This window comes from Falco rusticolus, chromosome Z (assembly GCF_015220075.1).
Source record: "Falco rusticolus isolate bFalRus1 chromosome Z, bFalRus1.pri, whole genome shotgun sequence".
Classification (NCBI taxonomy): Eukaryota; Metazoa; Chordata; class Aves; order Falconiformes; family Falconidae; genus Falco; species Falco rusticolus.
Genome location: NC_051210.1, coordinates 25,166,885 through 25,172,884, shown reverse-complemented (window position 1 = coordinate 25,172,884; position 6,000 = coordinate 25,166,885). Strand labels below are relative to the sequence as shown.

At 45.0% G+C, this 6,000-nt stretch overlaps 1 protein-coding gene across 1 annotated transcript in view; it reads left to right on the top strand.

Moving 5' to 3' along the window:
- Positions 1-730: 730 nt before the first annotated feature.
- FER (FER tyrosine kinase) overlaps positions 731-6,000 on the top strand; it is a 189,897-nt gene continuing 184,627 nt past the window's right edge. Inside the window, exon 1 of the mRNA XM_037373844.1 lies at positions 731-2,437. The gene's annotated coding sequence lies outside the window, so the exon portion shown is untranslated. The remainder of the gene's footprint in view (positions 2,438-6,000) is intronic.

Below are 6,000 nucleotides of genomic sequence, written 5' to 3'. Positions count from 1 at the left end.
TGCTGGGAGACGGACGCCCCGCGCAGCAGAGGCGGAGCGGAGAGAGGCGGGGCAGCCCCGCCCCCCGGTCCGGAGCGGCACGGCTGCTGGCCAATCGCGCCGCCGCTCCCGGCCGGGAGACGGCAGCGGTGGCGCGTCTTTCCCCGCTGACTGGCCGCCAGAGCTGCAGCGCGTCACCGGGAGGCGGGGAGCGGCTGGATTGGCCGGGAGGGAGCGCGGAGCCTGGCGCGGATTGGCCCGCGCCGGTCACGTGGCGCTGGTGGGGCCGTGACGCCCGCGGTGGCGGAGGGGCTCGGCTTGTCAGGTAGGTAGGTGCTGTGCGCGGCGCAGCGGCGCCGCCGCTGGTGCCCGCGCCCCGGGAGCGGCGCCCGGGCTGGGGGGTGGCCGCCCCCGCCCCTTGCCGTGCGCCGCCCGCCCGTCCAGCAGGCGGCGGCGTAGGGGGGCTGGTAGGCCCCGCGCGTGGGTTTACCTGCGGGCGGGCGTGGCAGGGCGGACACCGGCGCCGCTCACGCGTTCCGCTGAGGGGGCGGTGGCGGCGGCGGCGGCGGCATCCGGTCGCCTCCCGCGGCGATAGCGCGGGGAGACGTCAGGGGCGCCCGTCGCCGGGCGGCGGCTCCGCCCCGGCGGGGCAGGCAGCGCGGCGGGTGCGGATCCCCGCCCCCGGCGCTACCTCTCGGGCCGGGGGCGCGGGGCCCGGCGCGGGGTCGGGGCGGGCCCCGGGCCGGCAGGCGAGAGGAGGGAAGGGGCTGGCTCGGGCCGGCGCCCGCGGCTCCCGTCTCCACCGGCGCCCGCAGGGCTGTCCGCCTGCCACGCTCCGGGTGCGCCGCGGCGCGCCGGCCGGGCTGTGAGCGCCGCGGATAACGGGGAGGACGTGCCAGCCCCCGCTTGAAACGTTGTGATGTGTGGCCACCCGCTCCCATGAACGCAACGACCCTCGTTTTGTTGTGCCCCTGCCCTCGCCGCCGTGACGATGTTGTACAACGTAGCGACCTTCTTAACTTACACATTAAATCTAGAGCCTGCATAGACAGGGCCTTCTTAGCGCTACTGCCCTGCCTTTTTTAATGTGCATTTTAATGCTTTGCGCGTTTGTGGGCTTGGTATTAGCAGGAACCCTAAATGTTCACGTTTGATATTTTGAGAACAAAATATGTAGAAGGGCATTAAGCTTCCCTTTTCATATTGGAGTACGTTTTGTTTTGTTTGAATTTACATGAGCATGCACCCTTAGAAGTGACATGTCCTGTGTGAACACCTAGGGTTTTGTTATACTCCTGAACAAGCCAACAAACTTGTCTTCTGTTTGCAAGAAAGCAGCAGTGCTTTTCAAGTAGTTAACATAACTTTTCCCCACTTTGTACCAAACCTGCAGAGAGTGACTTTGATCTTCTGTTATGTTTTAATGTGGCTTCTTTTAAGGAAAACGCAGGCAACACCTGAAACTTTTTGACCAAAAGAATTTCCTGGGTATTATTTTTAGTTAATTGTACCTACTAAATAATACACAATAAAGAGATGACTGATACAGTTTATTACATGTATGTGCTAGTCTTTGCAAGACTGAAGGTGGGATGTTCATACTTCTGATCTGTTCATAGTCAAAGCAAATTGCAAATGATGGACCTGTTAAAGGTTGAGTTACAGTAATAAGTATTATTGGTGAGGCAAATGTATGTTCTCTCTGTTATAAATTCCTTTTTAATTTGTTGAAGCAGTTGTTGGTACTGTTACAACTTAAGAATATACAGGTGTAGAACGTTAACCCTGGAAGAGTTCAGCTTTGGGGATATTTCTTTGAAGGAGAAGATCGAGTCTTGTATGTACTAAGTTACTTCATAACTGAGCAAAACCTCAGTAACCATTGCCAAGATCCTTTCCTGCTTTTCTACAGCTATAACTTCATATATATGTTATATATATAACAGCTGTAACAATCATAACCAAACCTTTCCAAGGGTGGTTCTTTTTTGATTGGTATTTGGATTGCCAGCATATAAAGTGGTCATGCAGAAATTATTCTGAGGAGCCACTGAAAGTAAAGACGGGCTTAAGAAGGGGTGGGAGGATTTCAGAGTAATACAAAGGAAGATTAGATGGATCTTTGTTAAGAGAAGGGGAGAGGTAACATTTGCTTCACTGGAATAAAGATTTAACACGGGAAAGCAAGGTTCAGCTACGTGGGGTTGCACTGCAGTTAGGTAATGCAGGGTGTATCTCCGTACTTAAAAATTGAGTTCAGTTTTGTTCTTCATGCAGCAGAGAGGAGACATGCCGTGGTGATAGAAAGAAGGTTTATGCTAGGCGTGAGTCCGGGGCAGGCATCTGGCAGCCTGTTCTTTGTCCGTGCGGAGACCCCCTCTTCCTACCCGGCCTGCCCCCGCCGCTTGCTGCCGCTCCTCGACGTTCTTTCAGCTGGGAAGCAGCGGGGTGAAGGAAGGTATGTTGCCGTGTCAGCCTGAAGGCGGGGAAAGCTGGCACCAAGCCCGGAAACTCCGTACAAGGAGATGGTCTAGCTGCATGAAGTCATCACTTCACAGGGAGGAGTTTTTTTGCAGTGTGTGAGAAGTGGGTCTAGGAAAAGGAAAGGGGATTATTTTGCTGGGGCGGGGGAGGGCGGAGGGCCAGCAAGTGAAGAGGAAAGCCTGAATTCATTCCAGCAGGAAGTAAACTGTATATGCTCATATCTTAACATCACCCTGTCCCCTTAGTACTTATTTAATCTTAATTACAGTGTTAATGTATTTGCCTTATAGAAATGGATTTTGAAAGCTTAGTGGAGAGGTTTATTATACAGTAGAGATAGTCTTGGAATTGTTGAGTATTCACCGTTTTATTAGGGAGTTAAAGGGTGTAAAACACTGCATGCAAGTACGCAACATGTGCTGTATAACGTTTGTGTTGGGTAACTAGCATTTCTTTGGAAAGATTTATTCTGGAAACTTTTTTAGTAGTGAAGAATTGGAATTTGTAGCTTTGTTTCTGGGGTTTGAGAGAATATACTTATTTCTTTTCAAGATGTACATGTGTGGTCACATACAGTGCATAGTATATTTTGGAAATGGTTCTTAAAAAAGCAGTAAAGGTGCTTTTAAAAAAGCTTTTTCTTTTAGGACAGTTTCATGGGATGGAGAATTTTGACTCCATTCATCTTGTAGCATGAAATCATATTTGAGAGCATGAGTGTAATGTTTTCTAATTTCTCCTGTGAGTTTAAATGCAGGGCTCAGGTTGGTTTTGAGTGTAATGAATCTGAAGTAATAGGTGTTTTTTTCAGTCCTGTGTGTTTACTTGATGACAATAAAAATAAATTTCCAATAAATTAAGACTTAATGTTGTTACTAATTTAAGTGAGTGAATTGTACTTCATAACATCTTTCTACTTTGGATCTCAGATTACTGTTTGCTCTATAGTCACCATCTTCCTTTGCATTGCTGCCTTTCTGCAGTAGAGGGAAAATGCCGAACGGTTTAACCACATAGTTTCAAACTTGCTTTCCCATATCCGAGCTTGCTAATGACACACTAACCTGCTCGTGACATGCAGGTGAATGTCATAGCAGTGTGTAGAGACAGATCTCTATACTCCATAACTGTACTGTGGTTCAGTGACTGTTTTCTGGGCAGCTGTACAGATTTATCAGAATTCCTCATCTTTGAAATGTATTAGTCTGCTTGTTAGAACAGAGCTCTGGCTGCTTAATCTTGTCTATGTAGTGAACTTGCACTTTGGGCAGTGGGGGTATTTTGTTAGGCTTTTTGATATGGTTGCTCCTACTTTTTGCTGAGGAGAGAGTTACTACTAGGGCCACATGTTGCCCTTCTGTTATTGATAAGGTGAATGTGGACTAACAGGAGTGGTTACGTACTGTGAGACATTTCTGTGATGTAGCTCTCCATTAAGATCATCACATGAAACTTTCAACTGTTAAGGGAGAAATAAAAACATTGTATGGGCACTCTTGATCTGTCCTTTATGTATGCATTACAGTATTGCTTGCACAGTACTCTGGTCCATTTGGAATCCTGTGTTATCAAGTGCTAGTAATGAAAGTGCTTGATGAATAACTACGTAATAGTTCAGCCATGTATGAGACATTTTTCTATATGGTATTCAAATCTTGGTCTGAAGACAGTCCTTTTGCAAGCTCTCTTGTAGTTGTCATCACTTGATCTTAGAGTCTCACAACCTTTTTTTCGTACTAGGTTTTTGGAAGCGATTTAGTTTGACATGAGAAGCTGATACATTTATGAAATTAAGCTTAAGCATCAAAGTAAATTACCATAATCAAGACCTAATGAAAAATCAATTACCTTTTAAGTAGGGACAACCTGTGAAAAGTTTGTGAATTGTTGCATATTATGTAAGCACTCTTTGCCAGAAGCAGAAATAGAATCCAGAACAGTGTTAAAGTATTATATTAATCATGAGCCCTTTGTTCCCTGAAATTGTCTGTTTAGAAACTAGGAGACATATAATTACAGCAATGAGCATGATAGAGTTGTCAAGATGAGCCCCTCTGACAGAATGCTGAATCATCCCCAGAGCACTCCATCCTCTGTAATAAATGAGTCAGGCATTTATGCAGAAAAGCACTGTGGAAGTAATTACATGATCACATAATGCATTTCAAAGAGGGTGGCATTTAGGTTTTCATCCTCAATTTGTGAATCTCTTAATTTCAGTACTTGTCAGCTTTGCTGCTTTTCTCCAGCTCTGTTTATACCTAACTTTTTGCTTTAGAAAAATTGGAAAATCTTATTCCATATATTGATAGCATATTGTAACTGACACAGTTCATCATCACATTTATAATGTTTGCTGTTTGAACTGAGAATGGGAGTAGTAAGTTGTTCTCAGTACAAGACAGACTGCAGTGGGAAAGGGCGTGGTTTTAATGATTATTTAATAGAGAGGAATAATTTTGTTCAATATTTGGTCCTCTGATGCTTAGACAAATAAAACACTAATAATGGCTCTGCTGGTGGAAGTTGTTAGCCACGGGGCTAGTAAATCACAAAATTCATCATTGGTGAACATAAAAACACATAAGAGTAGGATCTTAGGATAAACCTAAACCGTTGAATACCTAAAGCTTGTTCTATCTGCTATTACATTATGTAAGTTTGTTAAAATCCGTTTAGTGTAGTGTAGTGCCACAGTGTCTGTTAAAATACAGCTTTTGTGGATTATGCTAAAGGTTTCTTTAATGGTTTTGGTCTGACTTCCTAATTGAGGCTTCTGCTTTGAAATTTTCATGAATGTAGAACAGTACCCCACAGTATTTGTATCCCATGTAAGTTTCAGGAATTGCAGATAAGGGGTGCAGCCAAGTGCAGTGGCTGCTTTAAAAATGTGACAATGTAAACACTGTAAAAAATGGTATTTTGAAATAATTACCCCTCCCTTCAGCAAAATGCTGAAAGATTTGCTTTTGGAGCCAATTTCAAGGAAAATCATGTGACTTTGGAGCACCTTTTAACTGGTTAAAAGATATAAAGCATGGAATCGGAAAAACACATGCTTGTTTATTGTTGGCACGAGTATGTTTGTTGTATGGTGATGCAGTGAATGGTGTGTTTTCTCCTGAGGAGAGTATGTTTTCTGTAATTCCCCCAATATGGTTGTTCACCTGTTCAGCAGTTGTGATAACTGAAGTTCAACAGATAAAAGGAAATGCCTGATTTGCAAAACACAGAGAAATATTAGCAGTTGAAGTGTGGAGCCGAAACAAAGAATTGTAAAGAGTTGAAGGTCTGTAGCAAAGATAGAAGGCGGCCAGTTAATATGCTGTTCTGCCTTTTGGATTAGGTGAATGTTGAAATCGGAGTGGGAGATCTCTCATCAGTGAATGTGTTAAGTAAATTTGAAGCTACAATTTTAACAAATATAATTGGCATCTAGATCATGTGATGTATCGGGTTCTTTTTTTTATACGAGGAAGTAATTACATACATACATTTTGAGATCAGGATCTCAGCTTGGTTCAATCCTTCTCTTCC